Source organism: Gossypium hirsutum, chromosome A07 (genome assembly GCF_007990345.1).
Source record: "Gossypium hirsutum isolate 1008001.06 chromosome A07, Gossypium_hirsutum_v2.1, whole genome shotgun sequence".
Classification (NCBI taxonomy): domain Eukaryota; kingdom Viridiplantae; phylum Streptophyta; class Magnoliopsida; order Malvales; family Malvaceae; genus Gossypium; species Gossypium hirsutum.
In genome coordinates this window covers 51,945,861-51,962,819 of record NC_053430.1, presented here as the reverse complement: position 1 = coordinate 51,962,819, position 16,959 = coordinate 51,945,861, and the positions used below count along the sequence as shown (strand labels likewise).

At 33.9% G+C, this 16,959-nt stretch overlaps 2 long non-coding RNA genes across 5 annotated transcripts; one reads left to right on the top strand and one right to left on the bottom strand.

The window, feature by feature from the left end:
- Positions 1-1,234: 1,234 nt before the first annotated feature.
- LOC121232313 (uncharacterized) lies at positions 1,235-2,485 on the top strand. The gene is made up of 2 exons (XR_005930695.1): positions 1,235-1,612; positions 1,703-2,485. It is a non-coding gene; the product is annotated as an uncharacterized lncRNA (long non-coding RNA).
- A 435-nt stretch (positions 2,486-2,920) lies between these two features.
- On the bottom strand, positions 2,921-9,624 carry LOC107898253 (uncharacterized). 4 transcript variants are annotated; one of them, XR_005930059.1, is made up of 7 exons: positions 9,423-9,624; positions 9,089-9,311; positions 7,154-7,248; positions 5,224-5,753; positions 4,902-5,127; positions 3,764-4,136; positions 2,921-3,688 (listed from the first exon to the last, which is right to left on the bottom strand). It is a non-coding gene; the product is annotated as an uncharacterized lncRNA (long non-coding RNA). The 4 variants fall into 4 exon arrangements; XR_005930058.1 differs by having other exon boundaries at positions 3,764-4,132; positions 4,902-5,753; XR_001684357.2 differs by lacking the exons at positions 4,902-5,127; positions 5,224-5,753 and having other exon boundaries at positions 9,423-9,616.
- Positions 9,625-16,959: the final 7,335 nt, after the last annotated feature.

Sequence of the window (16,959 nt, the reverse complement as noted above, 5' to 3'; positions counted from 1 at the left end):
GTATCAAAAAAGCCCTTTGGCCATTAACGTTAATAGTTGACCATTAAAGTTAATTGCCTCTAATTTTTTCAGTTAAAGCTACCCAGTGTCACAACCACAGCATGACATGTCGCAAAAAATAATTCTAAAAAAATAAAAATCAATAAAATTTATAAGAATTATTAAATTTTAATAAAAATATAAAAATATTTAAAATTTAAAAAAAATCATAAAAGAAGTATGAAAATTTGTAAAATTTTATAAAAACCATAAAAAATTATAAAATGCATCAAAAAGACCCTTTAACCATTAACTTTAATTGTTGACTGTTAAAGTTAACGACACTCAATTTTTTTTTCAGTTAAAGCCATCATGTGTCGCAACATAGTGTAACCTGTGGCGAAAATTGATAAAAAATGAAAAATAATTAAATTTATAGAAAAATCATTAAATTCTTCGTTTACTATGATAATTTATATATATATTTTATGAATTTTATATTTCTTTACAATTTTTTATAATTTTCTTATGACTTTATAAAATGTTATAATTGTTCTATATTTCTATATATTTTATAATATTTTATGATTTTTATATGATTTTACAATTTTTTATAATTTTTATGATTTTTATAATTTTTTATATTTTTATTAAAATTTAATCATATTTATAACTTTTATTGTTTTTTATTTTTATCATTTTTTTGCCAAATGTCACGCTATGGTTGTCTTTAATTGAAAAAATTAATGGCGGTTCAAGTACCTAATTGAGTGCCAAAAAAGGCAAAGGCTTAATTGCTTTTTATGAAAAAGTTTGAGGGCCTTTTGATGCATTTTGAAAGTTCAAGTACCCAATTGAATATAAAAAAAAACAAGGGCTTAATTGCTTTTTTTAAAAAAATTTGAAGGTCTTTTTGATGCATTATAAAAATTCAAGTACCCAAATGAGTGAAAAAAAAAACAGAGGCTTAATTACTTTATTTTAAAGAAGTTTGAGGATTTTTTACACTATTAAGCCTATAAAAATGATATATATATATAATATATATATACATGTTTACACGTTATATGCATGGAGAGAACTGTGTAAAAATATGAACCATATTTTCTTTTTGACAAAAATCAGCTGATGATATTAAAATTGGGAGAAGTAGTCGTTACATTGCCTCACCCATCTCAAATCTGATTGGTTATGTGGGTTGGTGCATTAAATAACCAACTTGAAGAAATAAATCTAAACAACTAATAGAAACGATAGAAAAGATCTGAATAACATAGAAATAAAAATAAAACAAACTTCTTAAGAAAATGAAACGACACCCCTCTGTAATTTCATGCTTCAAAGTTGATCACCACTGTAAATCGGAACAAATTTTCTTTCCACTCCCTTCGGTGACGGCATGACTTCATTGACTACAACCCACTCCTTTTCATTTGACAGCATTGGAGTGTAAGATAGCTCTAAATCCTCCAGCATAAAAAAACCCCCTTTCATCTCTCATTATGCATGTCCCATTGATTTCACTCTACCTTTGCCTCCACTTCGATCGGGGCTTCCTCTATCCAAAACCTGGGTGAAGCGTGCCTCCTCCTTTCCTCGACTAGAATGTGTGCTGTTTCATTTGCCTTCCTAGGTACGTATCTAAAATCAATCAAAGCAAACCCCCTAACTCGTTCTTTGATTTCTTTAATTAAAATACTAATGGTTGATTTGTCTTCCTCAGGAGATTTTAGCTTATTGATAATCGTTAGGGCATCCCCCTCCACCAAAATATTTCAAAACCCTAGCTCCTCAATAAAAATTAGGGTTTGCAAAAATGCCTTTGTTTCCAGCCACTGTTGAATCTGCCACATGCTTATACGGGTAACTGCATGCCACCATTACTAGACCCTCTCTATTTCTAACTAGAATCCCAATTGCTGCACTTTTGTATTTTGATGGAATGAGGCGTCAGATTTTTCTTTCATGACTTCTCCTATTGGTGGTTCCCATTTGTAACATTCCGGTACTCTTTGCATAATTGTTGTTGCATTTCCTAGATTCTCTAGTTCTTGAATGTATGCCTTAATAAATGCAATTAATCCATCGACATTTTGGATAGCTCCTTCATGGTAGGTTCTGTGACGATTATGCTATAATGCCCAAAAAAAGTAATGATAATCACCTTGCATATGTCCTGATTATTGTTAATAAATTCTTTTGCTAACCAAATTTTCCAACTAACTTCATTCTTGGAGGGTGAGGACGCCACTTTTAAATCTTGCAAGATTTGGCGTGTGAAGAGACATTCTTGAAACACATGTTTTATCGATCCTCATCAACTCGACAGATGGGACAACAACTCACTGCTTGGTGATTTTCCATAATGTAGTCATGAATTTTATTAGCAACATTAAGCGTAGTTGGCTCTAATGGAATAAAACTGTAATTGAATAGCTCTGTAATGGAATAGAGCTATAATTAATAATTCAACTGTTTGGTTGAATTAAATGGAATAGAACTGTAATAGTATTCTTGTGTTTGGTTGAATTGAATGATGTTATAATAGCACAAGGAAAAAAATTAAAATGACCAGAATATCTTTAGCAGAATTTTTTTTAGGTAGATGATTATTGTTATTCTTATTAAATTTTAATAAGATTATTATTAAAAATAATTTAATAAATATAATAAATAATTTAACCATATTTTAACATAATTATTATTAATTATAATTTAATAAAATGATATATAATTTAATAAAATTCTTAATGTAATTATTATATGAATTAAAAAATCATAATATATAATACTATAAAAATAATATGTAATCTACTTTATTATATTTAAATTGTAATACATATTTAATGTGCTAAAATATCATTAGTGAAACAAATAATTTAAATATTCTACAATAAAAAATAAAATATTAGAAGTAATAAATAACTTAAGAATTATATTTCACATCCAAACATAATATTCATATATTAACAAAAAGTTACATGATTTCATTAGTTTATATATAATAATCCATATGTTATAAAATTTTACAACCTCAAAAAATTACAACATTGTAATGACATTCTATCATGTCATTATACCATCCAAATATTACAAACACAAAAAGTTACCAAAATATCATCAATACAACCATGATTTTTAATGGTCAGCAGAAGTACTAAAGAAAATGAGCATTTGCATTGGATGATCTAGAATTTTGCTCAATGCACGATAGTGCTCATCCTCAGTTAAACCTTTTATTTCACATAATGTTGGATATAATTTCAGAGCACTTTCCTGAATGGTAATTTCTGACTTTTGTTGAATTAGCACTTCAGAGGCAATACTCTTATTGATTTCAAGGCCAACGGTCCGTATGTTTTCCACCAATAAAATGACAGCATCATTAAATGAAGTAGAAAAATCACTTGCATCAGAATTCTTTTTTTTTCTTCTTTGATAATGTGGAATCACTTTGGTTTCTAGCTGGTTGCGGTTGTGTAGCTGAAAGATCCATGTCATCTAAAGAAACATCAGCTTCGCATCCATGAAAATCGTTTCTTTCTTCATGAGTATTTGTATCAGCTATATCCTCAACATCTATTTCTTCAATAATATCAGCGGCTGTTTGAGCATCTTTCCCAGTGATTCGATATTTTACGTAGATGGCAGTAAGTTGGTCATAATAAGGGAAACTCCGATATCTGAATTGAGCGGCTTCTTTATGACTCTATAAAAATGAGAAATTCATATTAGATATAAGTTTAGTCAAAATAAGATAATAAATATTTGAAATAATTCTTACATTTATATATGAGTTCCACACTGAATCTTCAGCAACGACAAGCTGTTTATGCTCATCCTAACCAAAACCGCTATTGTTCTTTCCACTAAGCATGCCATAAACGATTGACCAATCCCTTTGCAATGTTTTAATCCTCGATTCAAGATTAGGTTTAGCCTTCAACATGGCATTGGGTAAAACTTTTTCTAACATTTTTTTCCAACTCATTTAAATTGCCGGCTTTGAATCCTGTATCTGCATTAAAGGTTCCAACATTGTGCAAGTTGACCATACAAGCAACCAATGTAGCATCTTCTTCTGGAACCCATTTCCTTTTGGTTCTTTGAGAATTTTGAGAAGAAACACTTGATTGTGAAAAACCTGACATAACTATCTTAAGAAAAAACGCAAATTAAAATTAAGTTCAATATTATGCATCAAAAGGTCAACACTTGATAAAAGTATAACACATGATGAATCAAAAGAAAATAAATTATCATTCAACAAGTCTAGTACAATACAAAAAAAAAAAACAATTCAAACACCACCAAAGTTTCATAAACTAGATATATGAAATAACATAAAAAACTTAACATTTACTATTTTTACCCTAAACCTAACTAATTTCTAGATGATTTCCATTCATCAAACATTTGATTGGCTAGTTCCATCCTCCAAGTAGCCCATGCATCCGATGGATGAATATTTATGATATTCGGTTCATCGTCATCTATCACATTACTAGGTAATCCTTCTCCCAACTTCACTTCAATAGGATCAAGACTCATATAGGTTAAAATTATGGAGGAAACAACATGCAATAATGATTCTATTGTGCACCCTCACAGGATAGAATGATGGACTCCTAAGTATTCCCCATCTAAGTTTTAGTAACCCAAAACATCTTTTAATAACATTACGCGTCGAAGCATGTTTCATATTGAAAAATTCTTCTGGAGTACTTTGCTGGTAACCCTGACGCCACTCATTCAAATTATATCTTTGTCCTCTAAATGGTGCAAGAAATCCCTCACAATTTGTGTATCTAGCATCAACTAGATAATAACAACCTATAAAAAGAAACTATTTATCATGGTTAATTTTCCAAAAAAGTATGATCTTAAAAATTATTTCAAATTTCTCTAATTTTGCACTTTACCATGAGGAACTTTTAGTCCATGTCTCCTACTAATGGCATCTTGAAGAACTCGTCCATTAGCAACAGAACCTTCCCAACCAGGAAGAACATAAACAAATTGCATATTAGGTGTACAAACACCTAACATATTTGTTGCTATGTCACCTTTTCATGTTTGATATCTAGGTTTATCAACTGTTGGAGCCCTAATCTTGATGTGGGTTCCATTTAAAGCATCTAAGAAATTCTACATCACATGTATAAAACCTCGGGTTAGGATACTATATTTAAATCTAAATGGACTAAATTATGTATGAGCTACATATAGAACTCACTCCAGTACCTTGAACCATTTCCACCTTGGGTCTGTAGAGTTAGCTGTAATTGGCTCTGCCTTTTTAAATAACACATCTTGTAAGTGTATGATAGCATTTAAAACATTGTGAAATGATCTGCTAACGGTTTCCCCAGACCTATTAAAGTGATGCTTGGTAACTCGATTTTTAAGGTGATGAGAAATGATATGTAAAAATATTGCCACTTGCTCATCAACAAGCATGTTCATTGACGACTTCAATTTCCCTAAAGTTTGTAACATCTCACATAGTTTAAAAAAGGTAATTCTATTCATCCTAACTTGTTCAATACAGGTCTCATCACTAGCATATACAAGTCTTTTCACATAATCTCGTTTTGCATAAAAATCTAAAATATAGGATCTAATCCTTGGTCTATAAGTATGTAGGCTATGAATGGCACCCAATGCAACTAAGAACCAACTCGCATTTGTACACATTTGCAACCATATTGTAATAGCAAGACCAATTCTTTCACGCCTCTCACTTTGTACTATTAAAGGCAGATGAGCCATTACTGCAAGATATTAAAGTGTTACATATCTTCAAATCATAGTAAAAGGGTCACATTTCTCCCATACTAATTTCAATAACAGTAAAACAAAATCAAATAATTTAATTGCCAAAGAACTTACAGTGATTCAGTGAATACAAAGCAATCAAACAAGCCAAATAAGAAAAGGAAGAAATAACAAATTGTGAAAGAAAAAATGAACAATACATATTAATAAATATGATAAGTCTGTTTAAAAATATATTTACTTATGTATAAGTAAATAATTTATCAAGCATTAATAATATTTTTGCAAAGTTTCAAAGTTTGTTGCAACTGAAATTCGATCTTATTTTCAAAGAATTTCATGTTTATTTATATAAATACAATAATCCAAATACATGTTTATTTGAATACTCATATTTTTTAACAATAGATATAATTATTCAAATAAGTTTAAGAGGTACAACTTTTAATAACTAAGAAATATAAGTCAATACTTATAGTCCTTCACTTATAATTGTTAAATCACTTATAATATTTTACATGTAGTCATTGAAACGTTATAAATATTTTACATGTAGTCATTTGAGATTTAAAAATAATATTCTCTATGTATATTTATGGAATTGAAAATTTTATAATAATGATATAAGTAATAAGATAAAGTACATGAGTGTAAACTTTTGAATCATGAAATAAGATTATTATTTTTTAGATATTTTATAAATAATATTCCATAACAAAGATATGAAATAATAAAGTACTAATAAATATATTTGTTTCACACATATATATGTATAACTCAATTCACAATTTTTAATAAAATTACATTTTAATAAATTTATAATCTTTTGTTTTGTATTTAAATAAGCTTTTCATTTTATTTATGGGATTTTTTAAATGTTAAAAAAGTATAATAAAATGTTAAAAAAAGAGATGTATGACAATTTTTTAAAATTGTTTGTGGAATAATAAAAAAACATATTATTAATATATCAAATACTAACTCATTATTTATTTAGTATGAGATAAAATGTAAGAATGTTAATTGAGGAAAAAACAAAAGATGGATATCTATAGACAACTCAGCATGAGTAAGTGATATGAAGGCATATATGCCAAAATAGTTCTTTCCCTTTCTTTTAAGGTGCAAATTGCAATTTGTTTTATATTTGCCCTTGGCCTTCACATCTATCTCATCATCTTGATGAAATATCTTAGGGATTCTCATTACTTACATCAATCCTCATAAATGGTAAAATAGATCTTTTATATAATGCCAAAGATCTTACTTATCAATCTTCTTTCAAACTATCTTTGCTAGCAATATTATTTGATAGTTTATATTTAAAAAGCTGCATTATTCCTCCCAATAATTATGCAAATAACAGATTTATGCAAAACAATACCCAAAACAATACCCAATAATTATTGTACGAAACCTCTCTTGCCCAACAGTATTTGCAACTTGATCCTTTTTCTATCAAGCTCTATGGTCCTTATCTTGAAGTCAATTCTGCCAAAGAAAACACAACCTTATTAAACTAGATGCCTTTTGTTGAAATAATAATATACCACTACACATTTAACATATAATGGTTCCAACTAAAAATGATAAGTTATCAACTACTACATTCAATACAATGTTATGACCATAAATAGAATATTAACTAAGTTTAAAGAGTTTCTTAAGGGGACTCGTTAGCAAACCCGTCTTTAATATCTAATTCACTCTAATCTAACAAAAAATCAGCAGTAATAGAGTTTAGATTGTCCCTTTGTACAATTATTAGGTCCATCATTCAAAGCTAAAGAGAATAAATACACATACACACAGAAAAAAAAAAGAAAAATTGTTTGACATGGCAAATCAAGCAAAACTAGAAACACAAACATATAAAGAAAAAAATGAAGTTTTATTGCCATTGAAAGAGATGGAGTTGATATTATATGCTAATTATTATTCCAAGATCAAGGAACTCAAAGCCCTTGCCCAAAAAATAAGTTAAGGAATTAGTCATTTCTCAGATATAAGTTACTTAACTAAACGCCTAAAAACAAAAATAAAACTATGAAAAGATAAAAAATGAAACAATGACAAGTTACAAGATATTTAGGTCTTGAAAATTACACTTAAATAATCCTCAAGACTGTGGAAATCGATAATCAAGACTGAAGGTCCAGGAACAACAGCTGATAAAGTATTATCAGTACCACAATTTCCACATAAACTTGCATTTGCATTATTAAAAATCTTGCTTCTAAGGTTATATACATAATATACATAATCCAACAGTAAAGAAAATCAATAAAAAGAAACCTTAATGGATGGCTGTCTAAAATTGAATCACATTAAACAGAGCGCACATGTCAGCAATAAACAAGAACAGCAAGATTGATGAGAAACTAAAATTCTAGAAATCAGTAAGCAAGACACTCTGAAGCCTACCATCAGTTGATGTTATAGCTCATAGTATGGTCATCTGAGAATACTACTGTAATACTTGATGAAAAACTATAATTCTAAAGGTTTTATAAGCAACAGCTTCCAGTGACTACTTCAAAAAGAAGGCAATTTCCAAATGATGCATTAGAGAAACTCTTTATGGATAATGATCCCTTTTTAAAGCAAAAGTTATGTCTGCAAACTCATTGCTTAGTTCTATCATCCTCTTAGAAATACATTTTATTTCAATATTTTCAAAAAGATAGTGAAGGCTTTAACATGATCCTTCACTTTCTTGTAGAAGGCAATAGAGGTGACCAGTGAAACTGTCTAGAAATGTGCCCTATCAGTACTACTGAATTCCAAACTCCAACTAGTGATTGCAAAAAAAGGTTACATTTCAGGCTAAGAAAAGAATTGTTAACACAAGAATAGAAAGAGATAAAGGTACATCTAGAGAGGATTAGCAATCACGGAGACCACACACTATACCATATTGCTCATTCTTAATATGTCAGAATTTATACAAATGATTACTTAAGGATTCAAAAAAGGCATCGAACGGATGATAACTTAAAATACCAGATTAAAAAAGAAATCGAACCCAAGTTCCAACTACTGTAGTGTTGGTAAATTGCAGAAAATCAATCAAACAACTCTCAATTCTTGCTTCCAAGAAAAGTAGAAAATCAATAACAAATCATTGACTTTCAACATGTTACCTTAGACAGTAAATCAAAATTGAACCATGCTCAAAACCACAAAAATTCTGCACAACCTTCGAAGAATTATACCTTTTTTAAGAAGCTAAAATATTCTGACCATGAACAAAATTGCAAACTCCATTTTTTAAAAGTAAAGTTTTGGTTTTTAGATTGAAGTGAAAATAGAAAATAAGAAAAATGTAAACCTTAAGCTTAAGTTCCCAAATTTCTTCAATCAAAAAGAAGGAGGAAAAAAAACTGAAATACTATCAACTATTACTGGATCTTGATCCACCGACCATTAAAGTTCCCAAATTTCTTCAAGCTTAAGCTTTTTTTCTGGGTTTGGGGGTTTTGTATTTTTAGGGTTTATGAGTTTTCTTTGTTGAGAAATGGACCGCCGATGAGTCCCATAGCGGTAAACCTTCCCTATCATCCAAATACACACATTCCTTAAAGTCAATTGATGAAAAAAATAAATATAGACAAAAGAGAAGAAAAGGAACAGTAACTTAAACAAACTGTTATTAGATAGAATACCTAATTGAAAAATCCTTCGTTGGAACTTGGGAAGAGGTTGGAAGGAAATGGGAAGAAGAATGAAAAAAAGAAGAAAGCTCCAGATGTGAGAAAGAAATGGATAAAGAAAGGTTCAGACGTGAGAAAAAATGAAAGGGTAAAGTTGAACTCTGACCTAAATTTTTCACGTTGAATTTGTATTCCGTGGGGGGAGTGCTGAATTGTAAACGACAGTTTTGCCCTGAATAAGGCTGCATGGAATAGGGCTGTAATAGCCCATTATAGCCAACCAAACAATGGAATAGGGAGGGGCCTACAGAATTAAGCTATAATGGTTAGCATTACAGCCAACCAAACATGCTGTAAGGCTTTATAAATGTAACACCCCTAACCTGTCTCCGTCACCGGATTAGGGTTATAGAGTATAACTATACAATTAGAAACATTTGATAAACCATTCATACACATGCATACTATTCCTAAATCGAGCCCTCGAGGCTCTAAAAATATCTTAAAATCAAATCAAAACTAACTTGAAACAATTTGGAAAGCTTAAGAAAAAGATGCAAAAATTACAAAACAAGGGTCACACGTCCATGTGCCGGCTGTGTAACTCTCTGAGTTAACCAATATGCCCGTGTGCCAGGCTGTGTGTTAGGAAGTGTAACTCACTAACTTGCACCCTAAAGAAATCATCAATGACACACGGCCTGGCGATGTTTGAGTCACACGCTCGTGTAGATAAAAAATTTACCTAGAATCAAGCCATTTCAAATCCATTACATCCATAACCATTCAACCTATTTAAGCACACTTTAAAAGGGACCGAAACAACATCCAAACACACATCAATATGCCATTTTGCCATTTTAAGATCCTAAATCAACTAACCAATATGCCATTGAAAGACACCACAATTATAACAACATAACATTTTCCAAAACATGGAACATTACTTAATTTCATGCATAAAGACTTCATTAAGTTGTGTGCCTAACACACAACACAATTGACCATTTCCAAGCTAACATCTTGTACCAAAATGCCATACAAAAAAATTCTCAAAACTGATTAAAAGGACTTACCTAAACAAGAATTATAAGTCCATCAAGCATTCATAAACATCAAGATACAAACATACCAAAATACCATTTACATTTTCATCACAACACCATATAAACCACCTTATACATGCCATTATAAACCTTCGCCAAAATGTACAAAATCTACCACTTTGACTTCTGATGTAACACCCCTCGCCCATATCTGACGCTGGGACATTGTTCGAGGTGTTACCTGACTTAACTCAATCAACTATACAAAATCGAGTGGTAGAATTTTGATAAATTTTAAAACTTTTACTTTCATAAGCAATTAGTTCCTTGAATGGGCTTACGAGGCCCAAAACATACATTTGAGACGATTTAGACTTAACTGAGAATTTAAGAAAAACTTGGTGAAATTCATGCTTTAGGGTTCCACACGCCCACGTCCTCAGCCTGTGTGCGACACTGACTTTAGGGCACGGCCATGACACACGCCCGTGTGGCCTAACCGTGGACAATACTAATTTAAAAGTGTAAGTGCAGGGTGTGACAGCTCAAAATTGACCCTAGTCGGGAAGTGGTTTCGGGACCACAAAACCGAGTCTTATAAATAATTAAAGATTATATTCTGTGTTTATGATGTGCGTAAATGCTTGTGTGATAGTTCCATACTTTAATTTGGTCAGTGTATGTGGAATTTATTAGTAGGGACTTATGTGAGACAATTTAGAAATATGCTAGGCAAGTGTTCAAGTGGCCCATTAATATATGTGGGAAAGTGTTTGTCCTTGCATGTCAAATTAGCCAAATTAAAGCATAGTGGCTGGCCATGCTATGGGTGGAAACATGTCACCAACATGTTATGCTAGTGATGTATGCTAAGAAAAATAAAATAAAGAGCATTGTAATTAAACAATGAAAAGGAAGGGTGATGAAAAAAAATGGTCTCATCCATACCCCCCTTGTTGCCGTGAGTTGAGGAAAGAAAACAAAAAAAAAATGTGTTCATTCTTGAACACCTTTGGCCGAATAGAGGAAAGAAAGGAAGGGGAAGAGCTTGAGAAAATCGGCTATGGTGGTTTGCTAGACTAAGGTATGTTTGATGTTGTTCTTGAGATGCATGCATGTTTTAGTAGTTGACTTGAGTTCTAAAAACCCATGGTTCAATTTTGTGGATTGATGATGATTTTGTGTTTTGCCATTGATGAGTGCTTGAGCTTTTTGATAGTTGTTGATGAAAAGTGAAAGATATGTTAAAAATTAATATGTTAAATTAAGGCTTGGTAAGCTAGCTATTAAGGTGAAATGCTAATGTTAGTATTTGATTTGGTAATAATCTGTTTGGGGACAGCAGCAGTAAGGTGATTTTGGAAAATCGCCATAATTTGTAGGAGTTGAATTAGAAGCTGAGTGAATTATGCCATTAAAGCTTGAAGAGTCTATTTTATTACAAAAGAAACTATAAAAACAAAAGAGTTACCGATCTTGAGATATTTGAAGTATTGTGGGGCTGAGTCAAAATGACTACTAGATTCCCTGTTCTGTTTTTAGGAAATCATTATAAATTGTACAAAAATGATTATAAGATAAAATTTATATGCTTAGACTCCTTAATGAGTCTAGTTTCAAATGAGATCAAATAAAACACATTTTGAATTCTGTAAAATGAGAAATTTGATTCGTAGTGAAGAGTGGTCAGAATAGTCAAACAGTGAAACAGGGGAAACTTTAAGAAAAATCTGGTATTGATTGGCCAAGCCAAAAATTCTGAAAATTTTATGGATGGAAGATATACGAGTCTATATTCAGGGAAAATTAACGGATAGTGATTTGGAGTTTTGTAGCTCCAGTTATAAACAATTTAGCGACTACTGCTCAGGAAAACAGCTCGTAGTGAATATGTGATTTTGTTGTAAACATTAATGAAAATTTGCCAATGAGTTATTTATTGACTATTATAAAGCTTACTATAATCTATGTGTGTGAAGGTCAAATCAATATATATATTATTCTGAAAGTAATACTTGAATAGTCGATTAATGACTATTTTAAATTTTGTTGAACTTAAGCTCAAGAGCAAAAGGGAACTAGATCCGATAAAGGCAAAGAAAAGATCATTGAGTAGTCGAGTTGGAACCGTCTTACCCAACACAAGGTAAGTCATTAAGCATGTAGTTGGTATTATTTCAAATGGTCATAATGTTTATGTATTGATGCTGAATGGAATGAATAAATATACATATATATATATGCATGTACGTATGTGATGATGAAATTGTTGAATGAAAAGAAAAGAGGTAAGATGTACTGAGTTGTTGATCTCGGCACTAAACGTGCGGGTATAACCATTTATGACCATGAGATTGGCGCTAAGTGCACGGGATTAAATTGTACAGCACTAAGTGTGCGATTTGACTATGTTGCACTAAGTGTGCGAAATGAATATGATGCACTAAGTGTGCGAATTGACCATGCGGCACTAAGTGTGCGAGTTTGACTATGTAGCACTAAGTGTGCGATTTGATTACGTAGCACTAAGTGTGCGAGTTGATTATATAGCACTGAGTGTGCGGACTCAATATGCATTCGTGAATCATTATGGACACTATGTGTGCGACACTATTGAGTCGATCGCGGACAGCGGATCGGGTAAGTGTCTTGAGTACATGGCTAATAGGTGCTATGCTTATACTTGGTGTTGAGCTCGGTAAGTTTGAACCTATGTGACAACTATACTTGAAGTCACGTACATAAAATTTATCGTAGGATGGGTGAAAGGCCGTTTAGTCGTTTGATTGTAACGAAAATAAATTGATTTATGAAAATGCTTCAATGTCCTATTGATGAGTATATGGAATGTGAATGCATGAATTGATATGAAATTGAATCGATAGGTTGGAGGAACTATGGTATGGTTCGGAATGGATGGAGTAATTAGCCTCGTTCCATTTTGTTTTCTCTTGTGATAATGTTATTGATGGATGGTAGTGCATAGCTTATGACTTACTGAGTTATAAACTCACTCGGTGTTTCCTTGTCACCTATTCTAGGTTTCTTGGACACATCTCTTTTTGCGTGATCGGGCCGTCATCGAAGTCATCACACCGGATAGCAAGTTTTGGTACTTTCTTCTTAGTTGGCTTAGAAGAACATTTTGGCATGTATAAGCTATTACGTTGTGTTTGAACTTTGGCATGTAAACTTTAAGCCATGCGAAAATGGCACGAATGTTCGATTGAGTTGGATCAAGGGTAGGCATGAAATGGACCTAGTTACTTTCGTAACAGATGCTGGCAGCAGCAGTGTCATGAGATTGAAAAATCACTAAAAATAGTAGGAGTGGAATTAATTGATGAATAAATTATGTAATCGAAGCTCGATGAGTCTGTTTTCATGAGGAAGTAAGGAAAAGATCATATGGGCAGTATATTAAGAGATAATCAGATTTTTGTGGGACAGGGCCAGAACGGTTTCTGGATTCCCTGCTCCGACTTTGGAAATTCATTATAAATTAACCAGAGATAATTAGGGGTCGTACCATATATGTATAGATTCCTCTCTGAGTCTAGTTTTCATAGAAACAAACGGTATCAGTATTGAAGCCCCGTGCAGGGAGATATCCAAGTCGTAATGGGCAAAGGGCAGTGTAGTCGACCCCTGCAACATGGGAGACTTTGACTAATAAACCGTACTAATTGGCTCGACCAAAAATTCTAGAAAAAAATACATAGATGGGAACATGAGTCTAGTTTCTGGGAAAAATTACAAAACTGATTTTCGAGTTACGAAACTCAAGATATGATTTTTAAAACGACTAGTACACAGATTGGGCAGTGTCTGGAAAATAAATTTTATAAGGGGTTAAAGTCAGTTAACACCTCGTGTTCGACTCCGGTGTCGGTTTCGGGTTCGGGGTGTTACATTTGATTGGTATCAGAGCTATGGTTTAGTCGGTTCTAGGACTACCATAGCACGTATGAGTCTAGCTATACATGCCTTAATGTTAATGTTTAAAAGGGTGATGTCTTCTGACGGTTGAAATGTTTTTGTTTTGATTAGTAAATGGATCCCGGAGTAGAAAGAACCCTAGCGGATGACGTTGAGAGCGTAGCGGCTGCTCCTGCACAAGGGACGCCGCCTGTTGAACCTCAGTCATCTGCGAATAATCAAGGTGAGGGGGCTAAACAAGCCTTCTTTACCATGATGAATGAGTGGGTCGCGCAATATGCCCGAACCAACCCGGCTGTCCAACAATTCCCAAATTTGAATAATCCACCCCAAGAGCCTGTAATGCCATCAGTCGCTGATCCTGTGAGGCTGAGTAAGCCACCTGTAGACTTGATTAGGAAGCGTGGGGCCGAGGAGTTCAAGGCCATAGTAACTGATGATGCCGAAAGGGCCGAGTTCTGGCTTGATAACACCATTCGGGTGTTCGATGAATTGTCATGCACACCTGACGAATGTCTAAAATGTGCTGTATCTTTGTTGCGAGACTCAGCCTACTATTGGTGGAGGACCTTGATTTCCATAGTCCCGAACGAGCGAGTAACTTGGGACTTCTTTCAAACGGAATTCCGAAAGAAATTTATTAGCCAACGGTTCATTGATCAGAAGCGTAAGGAGTTCTTGGAACTCAAGCAAGGCCGTATGACTGTATCTGAATACGAACATGAATTCGTAAGACTCAGTAGGTATGCCCGGGAGTGTGTAGCTGATGAGGTTGCTATGTGCAAAAGATTCGAGGAAGGATTGAATGAAGATTTAAAGCTACTAATGGGTATTTTGGAAATAAAAGAATTCGTAACACTAGTCGAACGAGCCTGCAAGGCGGAAGAACTTGGAAAGGAGAAGAGGAAGGCTGAATTTGAAGCTAGAGATTATCGTAAAAGATCGACGGGTAAAGCTCCGTTCTCAGCTGTAAAGAAGTTCAGGGGGGACATTAATAAGTCGAGGGCGACTGTGGGAATTTCCATCAGGGCAAGACCATCGATGGGCTCCCGAGCTACTTCGGTAGCTAGTGTGGGCAATAATCGTCACGAGAAACCTGAATGTCCCCAATGTGGAAGACGACACCTAGGTGAATGTTAGGGCAAGTCTACTAGCAGGGCCTGTTACGGATGCGGTTCGAAGGACCACTTCATTAGAGATTGCACGGAGCTGGATGAGAAGAATAAGATTCAAGGTGCAAGACCTAGTGGAGTGACATCTAGAGGTAGACCACCGAGAATTTTAGGAGGCAGGGGTGGTAGTCAGAGGGGGGCCTCTGATACGGTCGATCGAGCCGAGAACCGTACTCCTGCTAGAGCATATGCCATTCACGCACGAGAGGAGGCATCCTCCCCCGACGTCATCACTGGTACCTTCACTCTCTTTGATACTAATGTGATTGCATTGATTGACCCTGGTTCTACTCATTCATATGTATGCGAAACCTTAGCAACCAGTAAGACTCTACCTGTTGAGTCTACTGAGCTCGTAATTCGAGTATCAAACCCTTTGGGTCAATGCGTACTTGTTGATAAAGTGTGTAAGAGATGCCCTCTAATAATCCGAGAATCCTGTTTTCCGGCCGATTTGATGCTTTTGCCGTTCGACGAGTTTGATGTTATTCTTGGTTTGGATTGGTTAACCGCGCATGATGCGGTTGTGAATTGCAAAAGCAAGACTATCGATTTGAGGTGCGCAAATAACAAAATAATCCGAGTTGAGTCTGCGGACTTAAGGGGGTTGCCAGCTGTAATATCAGCAATGTTGGCCCAGAAATATGTAAGGAAAGGGTGCGAAGCATACCTCGCGTATGTACTTGATGACAAGGAGTTAGAAAAGAAACCCGAATCGGTGCCGGTGGTTTGTGAATACCCGGATGTTTTTCCTGAAGAGTTACCGGGTTTGCCACCTGTTCGGGAGGTAGAGTTTGGTATTGAGCTTGTACCTGGAACTACGCCAATTTCGATCGCTCCGTATCGTATGGCACTAACCGAGTTAAAAGAGTTGAAAGCTCAGTTGCAAGAATTGACGGATAGAGGTTTCGCTCGACCGAGTTTCTCACCTTGGGGTGCACCAGTATTGTTCGTGAAAAAGAAGGACGGAACCATGAGGTTGTGCATTGACTATCGTCAACTGAATAAAGTGACGATAAAGAATAAGTATCCGTTACCGCGTATTGATGATCTGTTCGATCAATTAAAGGGAGCATCGGTGTTTTCAAAGATAGATTTGAGATCGGGTTATTATCAGTTGCGGATTCGAGATTTGGACGTACCCAAAACTGCTTTCAGAACGAGGTACGGTCACTACGAGTTCTTAGTGATGCCGTTCGGGCTCACTAATGCCCCTGCGGTGTTTATGGATTTGATGAATCAGATCTTCAGGCCGTATTTGGATCGGTTCGTAGTTGTGTTTATTGATGACATCTTGGTCTATTCAAGAGATGAGACCGAACATGCTGAGCATCTGAGGCAAGTGTTGCAAATTTTGCGGGATAAGCAGTTATATGCTAAGTTCAGTAAGTG